Genomic DNA, 25,973 nt, shown 5'->3' on the forward strand with positions numbered 1-25,973 from the left:
TTCCCACTTTAGGAAGCATGTCCCATTAAGAGGTACACGATTTCCTTTAAGTTCTAATAATCTTCTATCCTGTGTTTTCTGCCTTGTCATATCAAGCATGCTATCTGATGTGAGGGAGGAATCAGAAGAGTTAATTGAACAGCCAGGTGATAAGGTCTAATAAATCCCCGGATTTTCACCTGGTGAGTTTATGTGAATAGGTAAGGGAAGCAAGCAGAAGTGAGGCAGGGTGACTCATCAGTTCTAGCAATGCAAGAAAATGAGATTTTAAGTGGAAAAAGATGTTTCCTAGGAAACTGCATGATCTGCTTGTGGAACATCAAACAAGAGCAATTTCCTAACAACAGCCACTGCTGAATTGATCTACTGCACCTCAGACAGCTTTATCAGTGAGAGAGAGATTGAGTCCCTTTTATATTTTCTTAGTTACCATCACCAATTTGTCTATTATTTGGCTCCTTCAACTGTTACCTTTCTGACCTCCCACAAGTACAAGTATGATATTTGCCATTATCTAATTGGAAAGCATGTTTCCCTTCCCCTCATCTATTTTTTACCTCTCTTCTCACTTTCTGCAGCAAGCTCCAGATTCCATTACTACTGCTGCCACTGAGACAGCAAGATGAGAGCATGCACCATAGCATGCAACATGTCCGAAAGTGTCCTGTTTAAAACCCTCCCCTTTGCAGCAATAAAAAGTGAGCTGGAACACAAAGCAATCTCCTGGGCTCCCTGCTCTGAGATGCTCAATCTACAGTATATGGAGTCCACCCATGGGGACTGAAACACTCTATTAGAATCAACATCTTTACAGTATGCTATCTACGTTTTCATTCCAATAAATTAAATCCCCTAGATTTCTGCTATTATATATTGCACTTCACATTATGCAAGAAAGTTATCAAGTATTTTAAATGCTAGGGAGGAGAACATTCCTTTTCCTTCATCATTTCCAACACAGATTGCTCAGTATGTAGAAGTCCTAGCTGATGTAATACAGAGGCTGTCTTCAGAACATGACCATGGATTTCAAAGCATAAACCTGTGTATTGTGCTGACTATGTGCAGTCAGCCAGGGAATTCTACTAGCAGGCAGCTCCCCAGTGCTTGCACTTGTCCTGTCAGGCCAAGCAACCAATGCACATCTGTTCAGCAAAGATGATCACAAAGTGTTTGCCTTCTGTACACACTAAACCCCATGTATCGTAAAATGAGAAGATTTACTTGAGGTGTACACATAAAGATGCATCCTATCATAATGCCAAGGCATTCAAATTGCTCCTAGACAAAACTTCCTGGCAGAAAAGAAAGAAGTGTCTAAGGAAACGCAAATGCCTGGTAGCTCTAATCCTGGCCACACTTGAGCTACCAAAATGGATGAAGATGACTGCCAAAATTAAGAGCCAAAATTACAATAGGCTGCCAAAAGCATTACTGAAACATTTTCAAATACACTGATTGCACAGAGAGTGTTAAATGGGGAAAAATACATAAGACCAAGTCCATCCATGCTTGCAAACTTGTCTGCTTTGTTTCCAGTCTCTTGGGAAGTGCTTAGGAGCAAAGACAGTATGTGTCTCTTCCACAAGTGTTGCTCTCACCAAAAGGAACTGAATAGAGTATTCTTCTAACATACTATAAGACCACATAGCTGAGGCTTAATTACCACTACTACTCATTTGGAGATTCAGAGGCAGATGGAAATGATGACATCCCAAATTCAAAGTCTGTTTAAGCACTCAAATTTACTGTCTAAAATACAGCCGTATGTTCTAGAAAACTTGGGTTATACTTGGTCTCAATTCAGTGGAATTTGTCCATCAACATGAATTCCTCCTTAAACTGTCCAGAAATAACTGTTATTGACTGTGCATCAGCCAGACACACATGGAACAGAATCCCATGTGAAAGCCAGAGAAAGTGTGAGAGAAGAGACTGCGTTCTGGATCTGTGGCTCCAGAGCACAGTAAAAGGATGGCATGAGGAGAGTTTATTTCACTGCAGCTGGCCCTTTGGATTTGCAGCAATCCTTCATTATCACCAAAGCAAAGCTGGACAATCTCTCTCTTTTCCAGCCTTCCAAACAGAGCAAAATTCCCCAGATTTTGGTGAAGCCGATGACAAACTCTTTAATATCACGAGCAGCCCCTGCCAACCATCCCCGCTCCCAGAAAGCTCACATAAAATCCCCTCAACAAAACTCTCATTACTGCAGTGTTTTCCCCAACCTGCACCTTTGCAAAGGCAAAATCCAAGCCCTTCTTTTCTCCTCCTGCAGTTAACAGCTTCATTCTTAGCTTAAGACATATTTAGGATTAAGGCTTCATTTTAAAGGAGCAAGATTAAGTATTTTTAGCCCCTGTGAAACAAGATGATGTATGCTGCAATTGTCAAATCCCTCTTAAATTGCATGTAGCACATTCTGTACCTCATAAATATTTAAGATGACTAAATAATTATCCCAGGCTCCTCAACTTGCCTTTCTTTATTAGCTCCATGGGGAGCCAGGAAAGCATTTGTTCTTCTTCAGCCATACAGACAATTATTATATTGCAAAATATCTCCTTTCTCTTGTTGGTGGTGCTGCTACGCGCTTCCCTCCTATTGTGGTGTGATGGAATTAGCCTTGTGCAGAGGCCAGCAAAGCCCCCATTTCCTCACCAGTTCAATCTAACCAGTTTGGCAACTTCTCCAAAACACGTCCATCAAATCAAATCCCATCTCACTTCATTCCGCCCTCAGCCCCCTGCTCCCAGTAGCAGAGGGGGAAAAGAAAAGCTAAGCAGGCAAACAAAATCCAGCTGGGTCTTTATCTGAGCCCCCTGCATTATACAGGATTTGGAGCATCAAGCAAAGAAGTGTCCCTGCTTCGAGCAGCTCAGTGGGGAGATGACAGGGGCTGAATGGATGTGGGTGTATCTAAACCTGTAACTGTAATGACAAGGAGGGGAAAGAGGAAGTGGGCCAGCAGCCCTTTTGCCATGGAATGGCATCGAACAGAGTTTTTACAGTTGCTTTACAGCTTATTCTCCTCTCTGCCTCTTTTTAATGCAGCCATATGGTAACAAGCAGGTACTTGCAACCTAATGGCAGGCGAAGAGTCGGCGGCACAGCCCCACAGGCAGCAGAGCATGCCCCAGCATGCAGGAAAGCCAAGGAAAGGAGCCGCATCCCAGATGGCTGGGACACAGAGCTGTGTCTCAAAGCTTAAGCGCCTTGCCTGTGCAGCTGTCAACTCTGTCACCGTGCTTCAGTACCCGCAGCCACCTTCTTCCACTCGGGTACACCGCAGAGCAGCAGAGTGGCGGCACAATACACACCTCCAGCAAACACCGATGTCATGTTATCCTGAGCTTAACTTGCTTCGGAATGCTATTGTGAAAGAGGGTGCATGGCACCAAATGAAAACAACCAGTGTAGATACTGCAGTGTATCTGTGCTGAGCTGAAATCTCCATCTGCCTACAGAGAGTGTGATGGCAGCGATCCGCCAGTGCTGCGTTAGAGCTCGGCTTAGACACAGAGCAAGAGGAGATGTGGCAAAGTGCTGCAAACTTCTCCAGCACTTTGCTGCCTGCATTTGCATCTTTCAGATTCCCTTTTATTTTTAAACTCAAAATAATGAAAACAATAACAAAGCTGGGGCACATCCACATGGGGGACCACTGAGTTTAAAGGCGTGAAATTAGCGTGCAGAAGCTGAAGCACGTTATGTGCCTATGGGAATGCTCTCATTCAGAAGTAAATTGGCTTAAAGTTCACTGTGGCTTAATACTCCCTAGAAGATCATTATTTCCAGTGCCTGGGAAAAACCAACATGTAAATCAGCATATTTTAGGGTGCAGTTTGACAAGACTGCAAAGCCCCTTTAGTTTTATTGCTACTACAACAGGTATGGATCCAAGCAGCTACCTCTCCTTCTCTCTGGTAACACTTTGCTTTGCTTCCCTCCTTCTGTTCTTGCTCTGCCACATCCCTGACCCCTCAGTGGGCCTGTTCAATTAGCTAATCCAGCAGAAAACTAACAAGCAAAGAAATGTGATTAGATGCAATAACCTGAAAGTGATTTTGGAGTCAGCGTGGGGAGTTTGATACCAGGTCCTTATTATAAACTTTTGCTAGGGTAGGTTTATAGCTACAAGCCTGCAGGGAAAGAAACTGGAACACAAAACCAGCCCCCCACATCCCCGCCAGCAAAGCAATACCTTCAGGATATTGGGATTTAGTTCAGGCTGCATCAGTCAGAGATGGCCTATAGCTGAGCCGTATGCCTGCTCCCCTTTGCCTGGGTGGTGGCTCTGCAAGAAGGACTCTGCCAATGTGGTTGTAATGGGGGGAGCAGGTAAAGCCCAGCCTTTGCCACCCTGTCTCAGAGAAAAAGAAAATGGAATAGAGTCCTTCATAGACAGTCCAAGCTGGCATGGCAAGTTTTAGCATAAAAGACATGATACATTCCATTCAAAAAGGTCTGGAACAGAGTGAAAACAAGCTCAAAGAGTGTAAAATTAACCTAATAAAACCCACTTCCTTTACAGCTGTTGCTAAAAGGTGGGAGGAAAGCAGCAACAGTAACAAGGAAATAATCTGACAATGAATCAGGATTTACAGTGGCAGCATCCAGCTTTATTTTGATGAAAAGGAGTGTAATTACTGGTGCAGCTGCCAGAAATGGGGGAAATATTTCATATTCTCCTCATCAATATTGCTGTCCCTGTGCTCACATTAAACAAGGCAGGCCAGATCAATAGGCAAAGTCTGACACTGCATATGTAGGGCATAGAGCAAAGACTTGCGGGGAGGGAAAAATCTTTGACACTGCCTCTTTGGAAACGTCAGCCTTCTGCACCCTACACCTTTTGTTCTGATCAGTCTCGCAAAACGAGCAAAGATAAATGTGGGACTGTGCATTTGAATCCTGCAATTCAGCTGCACAAAAGCAAGAGCAGCTTCCTATACAAAGATATTACCTCTCCTTAAGAAAGTTCTTGAGACCATAAACCATTGGAAGCTGAGACATCACCTGGGGAAAAGAGGAAGAGGAACAGCCCTTGCTGTCCACTTGCATTGTTCTTGTGCTTTTACTGAGCTAATGCTGCTGACCACTCTTGGGAGCAGGATGGCAGACCAGAAGGGACAGTGGACCTGGCGAAGATGTTCCTATGGTACTCACGTTGTAACTGCCTCTAGCACTGAGCTAGGAAACAGGGGTGGTGGAAGCCTCTTTAGAACACAGGACAGGAGAAGCACTTGAATGAGCCAAATCTCTGCTTCCCATAGACACACAGCAAACATACAATCCCTTGAGGAACATCTAGAGAGGCTTCATGTCTTCAGATTGACATTGAGGATGGAGATCTTGATCAAATGACTCTGCCTACAAAATGCACCTTCATACAGAACACTGAGAACACTGTCTGGACCAATTGCACCAGCTGTCAAGATCTGAAACTTGAAGCTTGGCTGCTGTCAGCGTGAAGTTGTTGATGCTGAAGAGCACTGAATATTGGTAATAAAGAACCCAAATTAAAACACAGATTATTTGTCAGCAGTTGTGTGCCAAGCCAAGAAGCCGTGGCTGCCCCATCCCTGGCAGTGTTCAAGGCCAGGTTGGACACAGGGGCTTGGAGCAAGCTGCTCCAGTGGAAGGCGTCCCTGCCCAGGGTAGGAGGTTGGAGCTGGAGGAGCTTTAAAGCCCCTTCAACACAAGCCATTCCATGATTCTATGAAGCTGGGAGAGCGTTTCAGCTCAGACACTGCAGAAGCCCAAATGTGTTGATTATTTTCAGGCAGAAGTTAGGTCACAGAGTAGAGTACACACAAAACATGCAGATGACACCAAGCAGGATGGTTTGCTGTTACTTTGAAAGAAAGAAAAAAGAATCCAATGCCATCAAGGGAAAAAAAAAGTCTGTAAAGACAAATGCAAAGCACTGCATTTATTAATGCTAAATCAAGTGCAAAACTGAGAAACCAGGGTAAGCAACTGCTCTGAAGAAAAGGGTTTGAAGCGCTGGAGGATCACAGGCCATTGACTCATTTCTAGGATGATACATAAAGGGAAATATCACTTTGTGATGTATGAACAGAAACACCCTATGCAAGATAAGGCTGGTAATTATTTATTCTGTTCAATACTGTTGAGATTTCAGTTGCAATGCTGCATTCAGATTTGAGGAAGATGAAGCCAAATGACAGAGCAGAGGGGAGCTACATGAAACATAAGATCTGTGAGGAAGGAAAATTAAAGAGGATCATGGAAGAAGAAATACAAGGACAGAATATAAAGGGTTGCTTTGAAGAGAAAGATAACCAGTCATTCCCATGTCTAATGGGGAGATGGGACAATAAAAGATTAGCTCAATTTTGAGCAGATAAGGTTTAGGTTAGCTAGTAGGGAAAGCTTTTTAAGTGCAAGGATTACAAAGGATTAAAGGAGATACTCAGGGCTGTATGAACTTTTGCCCACAGGGATTTGGGGAATTGGTTTAACATACCTTTGCCAGGGTGGTGTCAGTTCTAAACACACTCAGTACTTCCAGAACTTAAGCACTGGGCTATGTAATCTCACTAAATCTCTAAAAACCATCTTTTCCCTGCTGAGGAAGACGAAAAAGTCTCGATTTAGATATTTGGGATTTTTAAGTAGAAAATGAACTAATAAAGCAAGTTTCAAATATACATAGGGAAAATGTCACTCATTCACAAGAACTATTTCAAGCAGGATGCTGAGAAACAAACAAATGTGAAGCACATTATTTATGACAATCTAATTTGGTCTCCTGTGGATGGTATGATGTCTGAGTCATCTGAGTGGGCTTGGGGAGTAATTTTAGGTAAACTCACAGCAATTTATTCTGGAAAATAGTGTTCATCAATATCATATTTACAGCAATGTAAAAAGAGAGATGAAATAATGCTCTTTATTTCTGATACTGGATAGCTATATAAGCAGAATTACACTTTAAACACCAAGCATACAAAGACATTTAGTATTAACGCTGTGTAAGAAAAGTCAAAGCTTGCCATTGAAGACCCAGTTTCTTTAGTCAGTAGATAAAGTAAATCTGCTCAACCAAATACCAAATTCCCTTGCCAAAATCCAAACCTAGCCAGACAATGGGAAGTGAAGGGTATGTCATAAATGGGATATCATCCTTAGCTTGCATGCCCTCCCTTTCAGGAGGGTCTGTGTGCACGTGGGATTGGTTTGTTGATACCAGAAGGTTAGAAAGAATCAGGGAACCCACAGGGAACACAGCCCCAGTTGCACTTCTCACTTTGCCAGGAGACCTAGAACAGAGTCAGAATGCAAACTGAAAACCCTTCCGACAATAATGAAGTCAAGCCAAGTTGTTAAATAAACCCATACATTGTTTTCCTCCAACTCTAATCTTTGTTTCACACAGCACAAATTACTAGGAAAGGAGATAGGCAGACAAAGGGAGGGGATGGTTCTCATTATCCCAGCCTCCAGATTAATTACCAGATAGCTTCAGCAATGTCTGAAGCAAATGGAGAAATGTCAATCCATCCCCAGAAAGGCTGAAGTAATGTTCTTTAAAGACAATAAATCATAACCATCACTTCAGCACATGTATATACATGACTAATTTGAAGTCAGTGATGACACTCAGGTGAAGCAAACTATTTTCCCCCAGGACTTAACATCTCCATCTGCAGATAACAACAGAAAGGTCCCCAAAAGAAAAACACAAGCCACAGTGCATTTCTCTCTTGCTGACAAAGTTTCCTCAGTGACAGCCTGAACAGGGTTGAGCTTGTCCCAAGACATACCAAGAGAATCATTGAAACCAGCAAGGGTTAGAAATGTGCATATTCAAAACTAACCACAAGCTGTGTATTTGTTTAGAGCTATGTCCCCCGTGTGGCTGAGCCTGGGGAATACAGACCTGGATCAAAGGCAAAAAAAGCTTCCTTTTAAACAGTGTGTAAAGGTTAGTTCTTACCAAACATAAACCCCTCTGCAATTTCATAGCAAGTTGTGTAGTGGGAAATTTTAGTTCAATTCTATTTTGAAAGAAGCGTAGAGGTTTCAAAATCAGGTTTTGCTTTATTATGGGAGAAAAATCTTACTTTTTAAAAGACAAATTCTGACAATCACAGAACAGTTAGGGTTGGAAAGGACCTTGAGATCATCAAGTTCCAACCCCCCTCCCATGGGCAGGGACACCTCACACTAAACCATATCACCCAAGGCTCTGTCCAACCTGGCCTTGAACACTGCCAGGGATGGAGCATTCACAACCTCCCTGGGCAACCCATTCCAGTGCCTCAACACCCTAACAGGAAAGAATTTCCTCCTTATATCCAATCTAAACTTCCCCTGTTTCAGTTTGAACCCATTACCCCTTGTCCTATCACTACAGTCCCTAATGAAGAGTCCATCCCCAGCATCCCTATAGGCCCCCTTCAGATACTGGAAGGCTGCTATGATAACACTAAAGGCAATGCACGCTCACACTAGGGCTCTGCCAGTCAGAAAAAACACAGTTTGAGAAGGGGTCCCCAGCAGCCACAGGCCAACAGGATCACTTCATTCTCTCAACACTGAGATTTAATCACCAGGGGTTAACCCCACGTGAGCTGCTTCAGCTCTATTGCCAGTTTCATCGATGTGATCCTATCCTGCAACATCAGTTCTTCCTGGATGACACCAGACAGCTCCAAAGGCCATGCTGAGCTGCCCTACAGTTTGTTACACATCAAATCTGAACAAAGTAGAGTCTACATGTCTAGAATACATGTGAGACATAGGAAAACAGCCAGCATGCCCTCTAAACACAAAACCTTCCTCCTGCCCGTAGATAGTCTCCTCCTCATAAGGAGAGTGTTGCCATCTCAATGTACCCTGAGGAAAATCCTCTCCTCCCACCATTGCCCATTACAATCAAGTTATTTCTACCAAATTATGCTCCTGTCCATAGTAAAGAGGGAAATTTGGCTCTGTGTAAAAATCACCTTATAAACAACCTGATTTGCCCAGCTGCATATTACATGAAGCCAGATAATAGCACAGTACTGACATTACCATACATAGTAGTACTACTAGCAGGGAAATTAGCTCATATTACCACTGTTACAGTAGTAAAATGATATTCTTCATCCAGAAAAGCTTAGGGTTTAGAATTCTTGTATTTGATTTTAAAAACTGGATAGCAGCACAGTAGCAAAAGCACTCTTCTCTTGATCACAGTTGTTATAAAAGCCTTTTTGCACTTTTGGAACAGTTCCTCCCAAATAAATATTCATCATTGGAGCAACTCCTTTCTATGACATCCCATTTGAAAGGGCATGGTGGTATTTGTGCCTACAAAGGCACTAGGTTAGAAAAAATCGTAAGTGTTTGGTGCCTGGTTAAGTACTGCTTGAATAAGAATGGATAGGAGTAATAGATTTCACAACTATAGTTATCTATTGTAAATAATGTCCCTTTGTATTCACAAAAATAGGGAGATTTTATGGACTTTTCCCTCTCTTTTTCTTTTTATACGTTTTATTGCATTACATGTTGATTTAACAGATACCTGTGTAAATTGTAACGCATCTACAACAGAAATTCTAGTGAAAGACAGGATGCAGTGAAGATGTTACCCGCACTTCAATCCCTGTGAAAAGTCTTGGAGAAGGCTGCTTCTACAGTCACAACTTCACCTTTCCAGCCTTTATTAAGACACTCTGTGCAACACAAACTTACAAGCCCTATTTTTCCTTCCGAAGTGGCTCATGAAGTCTTCCCTGCCCAGCTACTATGATATGTCATTACAAATACAGAGGCTCCTAGACCAAGAACAGTCTTTAGGCTGCAGATAAACAACAAATATATGCACTTGCAGTGAGTTTACAAGCCTCTGGGGGGGTATGAGGGCTCCCCTTGGGGTGTTCCCAGAGAAGCAAAGAAGCAACCCCTGGGTGGATCAACAGCCATGAGCAGAGAGCAAATATGGCCAAATGTCCCCTCGGCAGGGCCGCTTCTGACCAGTTGCACACATGCAACCTTATCCCTCTCCACAGCTACAGGTGAAAGGAGGTTGTAGCAAGGTAGGTGTTGGGCTCTTCTCCCAACAAGGGACAGTATGAAAGGTAACAGTCTCAAGTTGAACAAGGGGAGGTTAAGACTGGATATGAGGAAAAATATTCCTTCCCAGAACGGGGTGTCGATCATCGGAACAGGCTGCACACAGCAGTGGTAGAGTCAATGTCCCTGGAAGAACTTAAAAGACACGTATGTGTGATGCTTAGGGACATGGTTTACTTGCAGACTTAGCAGTGCTGGGTTAACAGTTAGACTCCATGATCTTAAAGGTCTTTCCCAATCTCAATGACTCCAGGATCCCATGTCTGTCTAGTGCTGTTTGAAGTCTGACACCACATGGCCAATGAGTGCAGAGTATGGGGCTGTACTATTTCTGAAGGTGGTACAAAGGTGAAAAGTTTCTAACCCATCATACTGCATCCTTCAGACTTTTTCTGCACAACCAGTTTGTATTTGTTAAAACCAAGGTTTTTTTTTACAAAAAGAGCCTTTTAAATTTTCTATCAACTATGCATCTTCAGCTGCACCTAATAGAAAGGATATTGCTTCCAGACTTAACTCATAGAATTTCACTCTTTTGTTCCATCAGGATTTCCAAACACACACACAAAACTAGAGAGAGATATCTCTCTCATCAAAACAACACTGCTGGCATTTATCAGGTCGCTGTTCCTTGTCACACATCCCTATCATGTCAACTTCCTCACCTTAGTTCCTGGAAAGATAAACCAGCATTTTAAGGTCCCTTCCAAACCTAACCAGTCTATGATTCTAATATGCTATCAGAAGAGCAAGTTGTTTAAAAACACAAGATCTTAATGAATAAAGACAACTGTTTATAGCAAGAAAGAAACCATGCAAATAGAGGAAAGGAGAAGTGGTTTAATAAGCGCAGAAGGGAGAGAGATTATGTCAATGATTATGGATTATAAACCAGCATAAGGCAGGAATGTTGTGCTTTTAAGAAAAAGCCAAACACTATCTTGGAATGCATAAATAAGAGTATTGCTGGCAAGTCATACACAGCCATCATCTTGCTGATTGCGAAGCTAGTAAGATCTCAGCTGAGCATCACACGTTCCAGCTGGACAAAGTCCAGAAGAGATGGATGAGAAAGTGAGAGGTCTGCAAAGTACAATCTATGTGGAAAAGGGGAAGGAATAGCAGTTAATCTAGACAAGAGAAAGCTGGAAAATCGTAATATAAGCACAGTTGAAAAGAATGAGTATAAATGGGTCTTCTTGTCCTAACTGCAGACAGGTTAAGTGAAGAATTTAAGTTGCAGTGAAAATGGGAGGGGAAGAGCAGAACATAAAACTCTGTAGCAGTAAGGATGGTTCTAAATTGTAGAGACTGCCTCAGTCTTCATAGAAGCTCTAGCTGGAGAGGTTTTGGTCTTAAAAACAATTAGATAAAAGACAGTCATTCCTGAGCTATGTTATCTCAATGCTCTGTGGGGACCAAGGGAGGGATTACATGACAGCTCAAGGTTCTTTCAGTCCTTTGATGCCTTACAGTATTTTTGTGTTGCTTTTTGAAATGGAAGGTGATTCACAACTGGCAACCTTATGCATTACAGCTACAAGTATGGCTGAAAATTCCAGTGGATAAGCAGTTGATTTTTCAGCACTTACTATATACACAGATAGGAAAATGGTGCCTAGTGTATTTTTGCTGCCTTCAAGGCCTTTTCTTTACACCTACATTAGCTCATCGTATCTTCCCAGAAAGAGCCATTCTGATTTATGGTGCCCTACACTGTTGTGATCTATTTACTCTTTATAATTTCCAGTTAATTGACATCGGTTGTACATCACTTGGAGCTGTAGTTCAGTTTGGCCTTGTAGTGCTTTGTTTTCCTTAAATGCATGCTTTGCTCTTCAATTTATCACCCCAGAGCTTCTTTATCATTCAGGTATTTTCCATTCAAGTAACATGGCTGGCCCAAACACATGAATGACTTCAAAGTTTTGCATCCTAGCAAAGCAGAAACGCATCACCTTCCCATCAATAGTGAGTAAATATAGTAGCAGTAAGTTTTCGGCCCCTGGAAATTCTCAACTTGAAACTAAATGTTCAAGATTCAACATTCATTCCCAGAAATTAATTTATCTTTTTTCTTCAGATTGGGTGTGAACATTCTGCTTATTTCATGATGAAGTCAACCTAGGAAAGTATAGGTTTTCTTCCTGTATATTAGAGAAGTAAAAAGTAGTAAGCTACAGTATTTATGCAGTTATGAAGACTTTTTCTCAGGCAAGATTCCCATTCAAATGATCTATCTTTTTTGTGACATGTTATGATTTACCACATTCTGTATGGAGACATAGAATCATAGAATAGGTAGGGTTGGAAAGGACCGTATGATTAACTGGTTCCAACCCTCCTGCCATGGGCAGGGACACCTCACACTAAACCATGTCACCCAAGACTCCATCCACCCTGGCCTTGAACACTGCCAGAGATGGAGCATTTATCACTTCTTTGGGCAACCTGTTCCAGTTCTTCACCACCCTCAAGACATAAGTTAGTAAGCTGTAGTTACCTATTGATAATATAAACATCTGCATATCAGATATATTGTGTTTGGGGTTTGAAAGGAGGTATGGAAAGGAGGGCACTAGAGTTTTCTTAGGAATCTATGTCAGAGTAGAGAGGGAGTTCTCAGTTATGTAAAATACCAACCCTCTGTCCTGGCGACAAAGTACAACACAACGTATATAACACATGCATAAGTTACTAGCAGCTGGAGCAATTTGTATGAAATGTGTTATTAGCAGCACTTGCTTAAAAATGGATTTTAAATTTGACAAGCTAAAACAGCCTATCTGAATTTTCTTCCTAACAGATCAACAATTCACCCTATACAGAGGAGTATTTCCAGTTTATCAGGGCTGTTTGCAAATGCTGACTCCCCTGTAGTGATTTTCATTGGGGCTGCACGTAAAAACGGGGGTACTTGTGATGCAGGCAAGACATGACACGGAAGAATGGATGATTCTACTAATAGACATTTAAGACATTAAGGAGGGGCTTGAATAAATGCAGCATAAAGTTGCCTGCAGAAACATATAAAATAAACTAGTTCTATATCCGTTTCCATAGCCAGTCACTTAGCAATGGTGCAAAATTTGTGTAACTGCAGTTTGTAGAATGACAGGATGAGGCCCACAGTATGTCATGACTAATTCTGACAATCCCAGCTTATCCCTGCTTGTCACAGAAGCTAATGATGGATTGTTAGAAACCACTTCAGCCTCAGGCAAAGCCCTGGGAAGATAACTAGTAGGACAATCTATATTAAAAAGTAAAACCCAGTTTATTGGCTATTTTGGGGATATTACTTCTGCTAATCAAGAGAAACTTTACTAAGCCATCACCCAGCTTCAGGATCAGGCTCAATTGGTAGCATAGAGACCAGATCAGAGATCAGTGTATTTCCATCCAGCACATGGGTGGAACTGGTGTAGCCTCCTGATTCTCCTTACACAATGACAAGCTCAGCAGCAGATCATTTAAAATGGGCTCATTTAAAGGGATGGTTCATGAAAATCAATTTCAAGGCATCCATTAAAGCCTATCACTTCTTACTGGGAGAAAATAAGTTTAGCACAAAACCAGCAGTGCTATGAAAAATAAAGAAGATTGGAAGCCCACAAAATGCAGTAACTCTCCCAATAAGTTGTTGTCCATTTTGTAGCTACTTCAAGGTTCAAAAGGAAAGAAGTACAGATGTAGCTATCATTACTAGTCTGCAGTTTTGTATGCAAGAACAGCAAGAGTTGAAGATGAATTTGGGAAACCTCAGAACAAAATCAAAACATTGCTACAAATGCAAAAGCTGCTATTTTCCAGTGCAGAAGTTCATGGCAAATACAAAATTCACTTCTGTCAAACTGACTTTCAAGAAATACTCTTAAAATTTGCCTTATTCAATCCAATCCTTCCCCCAACTAAGGACAATAAATTTCCTAGTCTAGATTGTTGAATCTATGAACAGTCTGTTTGGCAGCCACTCCTTATTGCTGTTTAACTGGTAAGATAAGAAGCATTTCACAATAAATACCTTATTGGACAAATAATCCCACTGCCTTTTCCACATTGCAGGCCACCAAAGAGCAGATGGCTATTTCTATAAGCATACTCATTTATTCAAAGTACTAAACATGGTGTAGTCATTAAATATATCAAACAGTTCTCAACCAGTCAGCCTGCATTCACTCCTTGGGCTATGCCAGTTCTAGGTGACCACTTAAAAGTTGTCCTGAATGGACAAGTGCATCTGCACTTCCTATGTGAACAAGGACTCGGATGAATGTGAAATTCTCTTTCTAAGCTTGCTCGGACAGCAAATGGGAAGAGAGAATTAGGATGCAAAACTCCATGGCAGTCATTTAAAGGCTGGAGTATATTCTTACAGTGCACTTGTATACACTCTTTGAGTGTTTGTGTATAGACACATACCTTTTAATATCAGTACTACCTCCATGTATGCCAGATAAAGAACACACTTTTATGTCTAACTGACCTGTTTTGAACCCATATAAGGAAGACATGAAAACTGAAAATCTACAGTCCAGGAACTTGCTGTAAAGCTGGTTCTTCCTTCCTTAGCACTGCTGCTCTTCAGCGTTTTGTCTCCTTTGCAATTCCCTGTGGTCAAAGCCTTTATTTCCTTCCTCTTCCAAAAATACCCCTTCCCATGTTACCAACACTTGCCAAAGGCCAATCTTGCTGAAAAGAAAGGCTATTACTCTCAGAGGAAAGAGCAAAAGGAGTTGTTCTATCTAACATTGCTAAATTAGCCATGTTCTCCCAAACTGTTTGGCAGATTTTGTTCTCAGTACATCACACTGAACTTCACTCACAGAGTCTCCAATGGGGTAAAAATAGCAGCCAGGAGGCAGTTCAGGCCCCTTGGGGTCTTCTTTTGCTTGTGTTATGGAGTCTAGATTAATTTAATAGAAGGAAACAAAGTTCCAAGGAGTTTACTCCACGAACAAGCTGAAACTGGAGAGTAATAACTTCTAATTGGAGAATATCTAGAAGCGACTTTTTGATGTGCTTTAGCATTTAACAAAACTCCACATTAGATTTTGTGGTGCTTTTCCATAACTATCTAATCATAACAGCCAAAACCTGTCTTTTCTTTCGTATAACAGGAAAAAGGACTTATCTGCCCTTCAGAACTTGCACACTGGAGACTGAGATTGCTGCAGTTTACTTTCCAATTCAGATATGGATACTGAACCACCTATCTATGCCCACTCACAATTCCAATATTGAGAAACATTTTAATGAAGCAAAACTCGGAGTACAGGTTTAACATTTGCTAGATAAGTTCACAATAAAGGCAAGATAAGGTTAAAACCTGACTGAGATGCGGCTTTCAGAAGCAGAGGCATCTCCTAATGGCAAATGACATAATCCATGGACGTCCATTTCCACTTCCTTGTCTGAAAATCCCTCTTCCCACAGCTCTGATAACTACTTTGAAAAGGCAGGCAGCCACAAGCTTGCAGACTCCCTGTTAGAAAATGGTTTCCTGTTGCACACATCAACCTTTCCCTTGAAAAAACCTCCTGTATCCAATGACAGACTTCAGGGCAGATACACTGAGATAACAGTAATCCCTACTTGTGATCACATCTGCTATTAACAATGAAAAACAGGAAAAAGCAAGCTCTTTACCCTAGAACCCCTTCAGTTCTAAATCCTTGATCCTTCGCACCACAGCATCCGCTCATTCAAAAGCTATCAGAATGCTCACACCAGGCAATCAATAGGACTTCACACACTGAACACCCACTGAAGCCGCTGTTAGGTTTTCCTGGCTTCAATGTCAGAAGAACCTTAAAACAAAACCCCAAACAACATAAAACAAAACCAAAACAACCCACTGTTGTCTAGCACAACAAATTAAGCTGGTAGTGCTGCTGTTCTCTCCTATAGCCATTACAGAAAAGAGTGCTTTACAGGAATAACATAAGAAATACCATGATAATAAGAATATAAGAAATAGCATGATAGTAATAACATGAATAGGAAATAACATAAGGTCCCTTCAGTAGCAATCTTATCTTCAACATGGATACAAAAAATCCCACGCAAGTCATAGGCAGAGTCATGCAAGTGATCAGCAGAACTGGTTCCAGAGAGCTCAGTCTGAGGCTAGAATTCAACATAACGTAAATTGATATATAAACCATTAAATCATAAGATAAGCTGTTCACCCTGCACCTTGAATGTTGAATTGATTACCTACCTCTAATATTGTTTTCCTGGGTAATAGAGAGAGGTAGGTGCAGTGGATGGGCATGATGAAGCTCAACAATCAGGCTTTATGATTATCAAAAGTACTACATTGAGACGACTGGAATGACACAATAATCTGGAGACAGACAATTCTACCTTGTGCCTGAAGCAAGGCTAGCTTCAATGTTAGGTTGGGTTACTCAGGACATCGTCCAGACAAGTCCTGTTACAACTCCAAGTATGAAGATTTCTCTCTGTGCTCTGCTCCTGTACTGAACCAGACTCACAGTGAATCTGTGGGGTTTTTAACCTTACATCTAGTGGCAGTTTCCCCTACTGCAACTTGTGACTGTTATATCTTGCATGGACTTGCATCTGCAAAGATGCTCTTACCCTCCCTTCTGCTAATTGCCTTCTCTAGTCTATATTTATCAAGAGCAAAGTTGTGTTTTCTGCATAGTAAGACCAATTGGAGCAACTATGCAGGACCTTGGGACAGGACAGCCTCTCACTGCGATGGAAATCTCCTGGGATCATGATAATCTAGCTGAACTGATTGCTCTCTAATAAGCCTGATGAAAGCCCGACACCCACACACAAAAAACCACCCATACCCTAAAACAAAAATGATAATACAGAGCAGCACCATGTCCATTAATGTTATTTCTATGCTCACCTTATTCAGACAAAGAAAATAAAACAGATACATACATAATTTTGTAATTGTGTAGTAAAATACTTGACCTATCAGGTAGGTATACTAAAGTATAGCACTTTGCTGGCTGCTTTCTGGGGCAACCCCTAGAAAAGAATGAAACATGATCATGACACCAGAAAGACAGGGCTTTGGGGAAAGCAGAATTACAAGTGTCATGTCCTGATAAATGACGTCTCTCCAGCTGAATGTTTTCCTTTAATGCTATCAGGCTTGCACAGAAGCCCCTTTCACTTATTATAAGACCTTGGAGAAAGCTCTCCGTTTTCACAGCCAGCTTCCGTGCATGAATCACGTCTGCCTCCCTTGCTATAAATGCTGTCACCTATTCCACAAGTCTCACTTTTTCCTTTTTTCACTCTTAAAAAAATGCTTTGCTTTTATAGAGACTACATTTTTTATTTCAACAAAAAAGATTCATGCTGCGATAATGTCCTATGTGAAAAAGTGGTATTTGAAATACGTAATTCAACTGTATTGAAAGTTGTCTCCTGCAGCTCCTACTAAAATAGCTGACTTTCTGACCCTGGCATCTAATAACCCTTTCCATGGTCAGCAGCTAAACATCTTTATTATCTGCCACTCAAATAAAGACTGTAATTAAAACTGAAATGTTCTACTGGCTTCAAAATAAGCAAACAAGGAAAGACATTTCTGGGTGCATCATTTCTAAGGCAAAATTAAAATGAAACTCTTACTATGCGACCTTAAATACTTCTAATTAGATACTCGTCTGGTATGTGAAAGTGAAACTATAATTCAGGAAAGAACACAAGTCTAGTGCCAAAACTGGTACAGGGACTCTTGAAGGAATACCTGGCTCACAAGGAAATGATAAGGGTCATTAATTGAAAGAGAGGAGTAGGCTTTTTGGACAGTGCAGATATAGAGGGGATTTAATCATTTAAAAGGTTATAAAAAGAACTCAATCTCTGTTATACCCAATTTGCTTCCCTTTAAATTTGCCAAGAGGTATGACAAAGAAAAAGATGCTGAAACTTATAGAAGGAAAGGTCTTAACCCATGAGGAAGAAACTAATCTTCCCATTCACATGAGAAAGGACCAAGAGCATCAGCAAAATAATTTGCATGCCTCTAGGGGAAAAGCTTCTTCCCAGAATCCCTCAGGAAGCAGAATCCTGTCATTGTATTATCGACAGCACAAACAATGTGAGGCACAAAGTGAAATTAAAATTTATAGGGCTCAAACTTCATCAAAACCTATTACATATGCACATATCCCAAACACCTCCTTGTTTTTAGTAACAGCAATCTGTAGTGACTGTAAGTGTGAAGATGGTGTCCTATCCTTAGATAACTTCTCTGAATTTCTGACATGAAATCTAGTCAGACTTTTATATATCTGCTCTTTATTCCTGTTCCTGAGATTGATGCAACTTCATTCTTTAAACAACCACAGAAAGCAAAATTTACTGTGCTGTCTTTGAGGGCTTTCAACCATTGCATTATTTCCTCATCTTTTTCTCATCTCAGATTTAATTATACACTTTGCTGTGTTTGTCTTCACTGCAACAGCTCCATCTGTCTCCACATTGCATCTGTCCTGCACTTGCACAGTATCTTCTACAGTGTCCTGTCACACCTTGCACAGTCCTGAAAGCAGGTACCACAAAGGAGTTCTCACACTCCAATTCCCTTTCTAAATTCACTGCTCCTTCCCAGATCAGCACTCCTAGCCCTGTATTCCCCCCATCCCTCCTACTATTGGTTATAACTTAAGAGACCACATCTCATAAGAAACAATGAGATTAATCACCCTATGCATCTAATAAAAGTCACTTTGGAAAATGAGGCTTGAGCTCTGTGAACATGATTTAAGCATGCAGGCTAATCACACCACTGCAAACAGTGTAACACTTCTCATTCGTAATTAGCAAGAGCTGTGGAGCGTGGTACTGAATAACACTGACTTCCTGAAGATATCCTGTATCTGTGAAAAGAAAAACCGTAGCTGCTTCTCTAAGTAATTTATAGCCCTTGCTTCAATCACCCTTTGTTAAAAAGAAATGAAATCAGTGGGTATTTTTGAGCTAAGTGTTGTTGCAGACAAAAGCATCACCCTTATAAACACCAAACTGGAGCACTGAAGAGCCAATATTTCTAATACTCATACGGAGACAGGAAAAAAAAACCCCAAATCTAAAGTCCCAGGAGCTTTTATCAGCTCATGCAGCAAGTGTATTTTCAGCACGTCCTTGTATATGTGCTCATACGTGAATGCGTGCCAATACGCGCTTACATAAATCTTTCCTTCGTGAAAAGGGAGAGTGTCTAAAATTCTCCTTCAGTTTTCCCCTGCCAGCTGGCTGGGTGAGCTGAGGACAGCAGGGAACATGCATATGAGGATTTTCAGATCTTAGAGACCTGTCATTTTGGGGATAAACTCCTCATTGCAGTACTCCGCGAACCAAAAACGAGACCAGTCCTCCTGCACCCACTCAGAGTCTGATACCTGTGCTACCCAAGTAAATCCTGATCCTTACAAGGGACTAGAAGGATTCCTCCCATACGTTCATTTGCATGCACTGTCATGGGCATGTCTAGATTCAAGTTGAGAAATCAGGGCTTAAGTTTACACCACTGTTCCTTTCAAAGTACAGTTTACCCATCAGCATTAGCCCATAGGACCACCGTGAACAGAATGATGTGCAGGCATGCCGAGAGAAGGCTGGCACGCAGGACACTGGAAGAATTAAAGCTAAACCTGTGGTCTCAGTGAATACAATCGATGGACAAAAGGAACAAATGATTCTGTTAAGTTACCTCAGCTGTGTTAGTTAATTATGATAAAAATTTCCATTAAAATATAACCAGAAACATGCTGTTGGCTTCTTGCTAAGTCCATCCCAAGGAAAGAATGGTTGCACAAGGTTGGCCTTGGAAAGCTGCAGTGGTATTGTATGTACTGTAAACCTTTCTATCGGGTCTGGGGTTAGTTTGCTTGGTTTTGCATAGAAGACAATCGCTCCATGCTGAAAAGACCTTGTGTTTTGTCCCAAGGAAGACAAAAGTAAAGGGGGATGAATGAGGACAATACAGGTCAGGCCGGTAACGTCTCAGTTATTCCACTTCCTTTGGAAAATAAGATGTGAACTAGTGCAGGAATGGGATTTCTTCCTACTCCACATCTGAGACTTGAAAAATAGAGTCAAATTCTTCCTATTGTTTGTATATATGCATACATACATACATATATATGGGAATAATCTCTGTGAAAATGTAAATAAGGAAGCATTTACCTATCACATATTTCTTGATTTTCCCAGAGATTCATTCCTTCAGCCCAAGCTGCACAGGTAATTCCATCAGATCTGGCATCAATACTGTCCCACAGCAAGAGCAATCCATTATATCCTGGGTCTCTACACGAGATGTACTCACATCTCACACCGAGAGCTGCTTGCACAAACACCTCTCAACCATGTCAAGCATGTATTTCTGAAAACCCTGTTTATTAAATTAAAAGTCTACAATTCAACAAGTGAGAAAAAGGCCTGGGAGGGATGCAGGGGGGGAGGAAATCCCTTGGTACCACTGCCAACTGCTAATAAGGCAAAGGATTAGCAACAAAATCAGATACCTCATTGCTTATTCCTTTTACAGAGGCACTTGTTACTTAGAGGAAATTAAATCTTACACACTGCAGAGCTGGTTCAATATCCCTGTGAACACTTAACATCAGACACCCTGCTCCTCACCATGGTGGTGGTAAAATAAATCTCTTTCAAAAGACGAGAACAGGCTGGTGACCGAGAGCTGGTGTTCCCTGGTTCTGTGAAAGGATTTTGAGAGATTAAATCCATTTGTAGGGTTTGAAACTGGGTGGGATTACTGATGGGAGCTTTCACATGACAGTGTATCTAGGCAGAAATCACACTGACACCCATTGTTGAGCAAACAGAGAAGAGCTGAGATTAGAGAAGTATCCTTAAAACATTCCAAAGCACAGCATTCCTGTGAAGCCTCTATTGCTTTGTTCATTTCCATCTACTCTCTACTTATGACATTCATTTTCAGGTGTTATCTCTTGCTGCCTTCTCTCAGTCCATGGCACAGAGGATTACCTGCCTTCTGTTTTTACCTCCTGTAGTGTTGCAGTATAATCTGAGACATTTCGTTTCATCAGCATCAACATGGTTATGTTGCAATAAGCGTTCTTCAAGGTAAGTATTCAGACTCCCAAACCTGGGTAAGCCAGGCACATCAAAAGAAGGAATGGGGAAAGGAGAGAAAGCAAGAGCGGAGCGAGTCATCTTTTCCACAATTAGGAAAATAAGGAAAGAAAACACCAAAGAAGTGTCAGATTTGGTGTATTTTTTACTTTTCAACTACTGCATGAATGGAAGAAATTCTTTCCTGAGCACAACTGTTTTGAGATGTCTGCAGTGTTTTATAATGGTTAGTGTGGAAGTGGCAATTAAAAAGATCTATTCCTGTTCGTAGGTAGGAAATACCATCATTATATGGCACCTTCAAAACATAGGAGTTCTTGTTTCAGTGAAAAGGCAACAACTTATCCTCCCCATTAAGCAGGACCTCAAGTTTAATTCTTTTCAATCACTTTAGAACACAGAAACACCAAAGTAATTTTATTTTTGCAGTTATAAAACTGATCCTACAGACAAAATTCCACCCCAGAAAAATTAAATCCTACAGAGAATTCAGTTTCCTAGAGGGAAGATGCTCATACAGTACATTTCCACTCCTTTCCCTTTTGCTCTGCAGTATCACCCCCATGCTCAGTAGACAGATAAACCTTAACTACATGCCCATGAATGATACAAAGACTCAGCTAGAATAACTTGAGGACAAAATGTCAACATACTTTGCTTTCATCTCTCCCCAGGGCTGCCAAATGTTCAGGTTTTTCTTCAGTAACTGTCTCAGCCCCATGGTAACGAAATTAAGAACTAAAATCTGGCTTGAGAGTCCCAAAGTCCAGTTTCTTTGTTTTATTCTTCCCTCACACACACACTTTTCTGGGAGCAGCTTAATCTTGGCTGTATGATTAGTAGAAAAGACTTGTGTTGGGTTTGGTTTTCCGCTGTGGGATGGGGAGGAGGCAGTTGCTTTATTGCAGAAGGTATTAACCTTTTCTAACTCAGTTTCTAAGCAGTCAACCTAAGGTCTCCTATGAGCAGGTTTTCTTGTTGCCTGGTTAAGTTCTACCACAGAAGACTTGAAAATCGGGATGTCATTAGTCAGAGATGAAGCATTTCCTGGTGCTCATTGTGGCAGTGAGAGGAACTATTAACAATCTTTTCCTTTCAAGTGAGTGGTACTCTTTCTGGTAGCAAGTTAAAGAACAGCACTGGTGCATAAACCTGTGGGTAGATCTAGAGAAGAGAGAACTGCACTGAAAACATTCACAGTGTATGGAATAAAGGAACTGGACAACTCAGCTACACCTCCTCGATGGAGCATCCCTGATCACCCAACATCCCCCCCAGCCCTGCAAACCTTCTCTCCCCATCTACTCTTAGTAGATACTTCTACAGCTCAACCCTTGCAACCTATGCTGCAGTACTAACAAATCAGAGCTCAAACTCATCAGAAAGGGGAGTTCAAGCATGTGGCAAGTGATTAAGCAGTGAAAAACGAGTGCATGATGTTCTAACTCCAGCAGACTTAAATTATAGCCAAAAGGGCAAGCTAAAATAATACTGTAGCTGTAAAATCAGGAGTAAAAAGAAAGGAAAGTATTTACCTTCCCCTTATGACCCGCTCTGTAATTCTACGATCACACATGGTTCTCCTACCATAGAGATATAGACAAGAATCCTGTTCAGTCCCCAGCCACACATCTGTTACTCTGTCATTTCCAGGTACAATAACACTTCTTTCTCAGACTACTTGCTTACAATCACATTTTTATTGCCAGCCTGGTGGTACCTCAGTGATAGCAGCTCAGCACCCCAGCACAAAGACTTGGGTATAGCATGCCTTGAAGCAGCCTTGTGTGAGTTGATGGGCTTGATTTTAAACACATGAAATAGTGACCTGCTTGGCTCCTCTAGCACCGAGATGCAGACAGCAGGGCCACAGGAGTTACCCTTTCAAGGGTAAGTAATGTATGATGACAACTCAGTAGTCACCAGCCAAAGAAGGGAGTGAAGTGAGGGGACTAAGAAGGACAATTACTTCAGGCAGAAAAACAAGCAGAGAAGGAAAAGGGAAGAAATACATTCAGAAGCTCTGTGCAAGTACTGCAATTCCCTTTTTGTGAGCTCCAAGAGTTAAACTTGCGGAATTCATAGACTCATAGAGGAGACCAAGGTGGGAGGATGTGGTGCTCCCTCATTCTCAATTACAAAGCACACAACTTGCCCGGACAAATTCCTGCCTGAATTCCATGTGGTATATTTTGCAATGAGGACTTTAGGAACCTAGACCATTCCTATATTTCTAGCTGACACTGGTTCTAGCCTTCTAATTCCTATAGCAGCTGTTAATCCATTAAAGGACCAGCTGATTAAAACCAGAAAGAACAGAAAGGCTGAGTACTGAAAATACACAAATAGACAAAACAGGTTATACAGATACAGCATCTCTTTCAGATATTCTTCCCTTTTATTCTTCTATTCTTCCCTATCCTTCATCTACTTCAGGACACAATAGGTGCTTTATCTCAGTTCCTGGTATACCAAAGATAGTCTTTTTAAAATTATATATATTTACTGTGAATTATAAGTAATATATTCTTCACAAGGCTTTGAAAGTAACATTTGCTTTTCATTCCCATGGCTCACACTTGATTGTACTGGCAGGAAGTCAAGACTCACAAAGCAGCCTCCTGTCTAATCAAAATTAATATACAGTAATAATTGGAAGGGCACTGGAACAAAACACTGAATGGTGCCAATAAGAAGCAAATATCACACTGAGCGCAACGTGTATGCTTTCAGAGGGGCTGGGGAAAGCAGCATCATTCTGTGTCTTGTGGAAGCAGGCTGCTTTTTGGAACAGGAGCAAGAAGAAGGGCTGTGATACCCATCCTTCCCCTCCAGACTGTGGACTTACACCAGAGGTGTCAGGGGTCATGCAGCAAACACCTATGAGGGCCTGGGGCACTGAGAACTCTGTGCTTGTGTGAAATGGGGCACTCCAAGGAATAAAACTGGAATAATTTCCTACTGTTTTAAGGATTGCTTTAAACTCGTGTGCATGCGTATGTAGGGATGCTGGGGAGGGACTCTTCATTAGGGACTGTGGTGATAGGACAAGGGGTAATGGGTTAAAACTTAAACAGGGGAAGTCTAGATTGGATATAAGGAGGAAATTTTCCTGTTAGGGTGCTGAGGCACTGGAATGGGTTGTCCAGGGAGGTTATGAATGCTCCATCCCTGGCAGTGTTCAAGGCCAGTTTGGACGAGTTCTTGGGTGATATGGTTTAGAGCAAGGTGTCCCTGCCCATAGCAGGGGGCTGGAACTGGATGATCTTAAGGTCCTTTCCAACCCTAACTATTCTATGATTCTATGCCAGAATGACAGCTCCAGATACTGAATCACTGAATGGAATCATAGAATGGTTAGGGTTGCAAGGGACCTTAACAGCACAATATTGAGCAGCTCTCTCTCCATGACAGGAGAGCAATGTCCAGCTGAGGTGGTGGTCCAGCCTCAGGATGAGCTGATGACAGGAGAGCTGAACCAAAGCCAGTAACACCACTGGGGTGCATTAGCCTTGATTCTGAGGGACTTTTACTCACAGCTAAATTAGGGATTAGCATCCTCCACTCAAAAAGGAAAAGACAGGAAGGTGCCTCCAACTTTCCAGCAGGTTACATCCCAAATGACTCAAGTGTTTTACACCAACCAAACTCCGTGAGAAAGCTGATGAAAGCATCCTGACCTCCCCCCTTTGCAAGGGTGTGTATCCTGTCCAGACACTAAAAGTGTAACATGTTTATGTTAAAAGTGAGAGCTAATGCAGCAGCAGCTGCTGCACGAATGGGACCAAGGCATCCCTTCATGAGAAACACAAACAAAAAAAACCCAAGAGGGAGATTATTAATAACACAGCACTCTCTAAAGGTGCCAAAACTGGCTTCCTTCCACACAAGTTAAATAAGCTACTTAGAAGTTCTGGATGGGGACTCAGCACATACTTCAAAAGCTGGTTCATCAAACAGCCCCATCAGCCTTATGGCCTCTATCAAACAACTCGCCACAGCAAACCCTGCCAAGGGGCCAAGGAAAGACCGGCACCAAGCATAGCTTTGGGGTCGGGAGTAGGGCAGAAGAAGGAATGGAATTTGGTGGCAAAGAAGTAAATATAGCAACATGCATGATGTACGGCTGCCTATTTTCTCATATGTGTTTCCTTACTGAAGTATTCTTAGAGGTGTCTCCAGCAAAAATAAATAGGAAAAAATAAGTATCAATTGACAGGTACAGCAAAAGCTGCCCTAACAATTGCACTGAGTTACTGGAAGACAACACTGGGTACTTTTATTCCCAAACCCTTGTAAATCATTATTAAATGGTTTATCCATTAAAAACACACTTGATTTCAAATGCACAAACCCAAAAGGAGACTTTCACTGGCACCTTGTAGCCCCTATTAGGAAAAGATGAACTACTCCCTTACTAACCCACATCATTCATCCCCTACTGAGCTCCAGAGCGATGACTCTAACAACACAAGACAATAATACAGCAGTTCAAGGAAGACCTGTATTAGCTCTTACTGCCAATGTAACACTGACTCTTTTAATGTGCCTTTAAGGAAACAAAGCTCTTATTATCATGGGACATATGGGCACCCATTGGCTCTTCCCTCCCTTCATCACCAACTTTTGGACCTCTGACATGACTTTGATAAAGCAGTTAACTGTCTTGACACTACTGAGTTTCTTTACACTTTTGGAAAACAAGCACACAGATAAATGAGAGTCATTACAGCTGCCCTTGCCCAAGGAAAGACTTG

This window comes from Neopsephotus bourkii, unplaced genomic scaffold (genome assembly GCF_033783945.1).
Source record: "Neopsephotus bourkii isolate Nb327-2 ecotype Australia unplaced genomic scaffold, CSIRO-AGI_Nbou_v1 NB_1308, whole genome shotgun sequence".
Lineage (NCBI taxonomy): Eukaryota > Metazoa > Chordata > Aves > Psittaciformes > Psittacidae > Neopsephotus > Neopsephotus bourkii.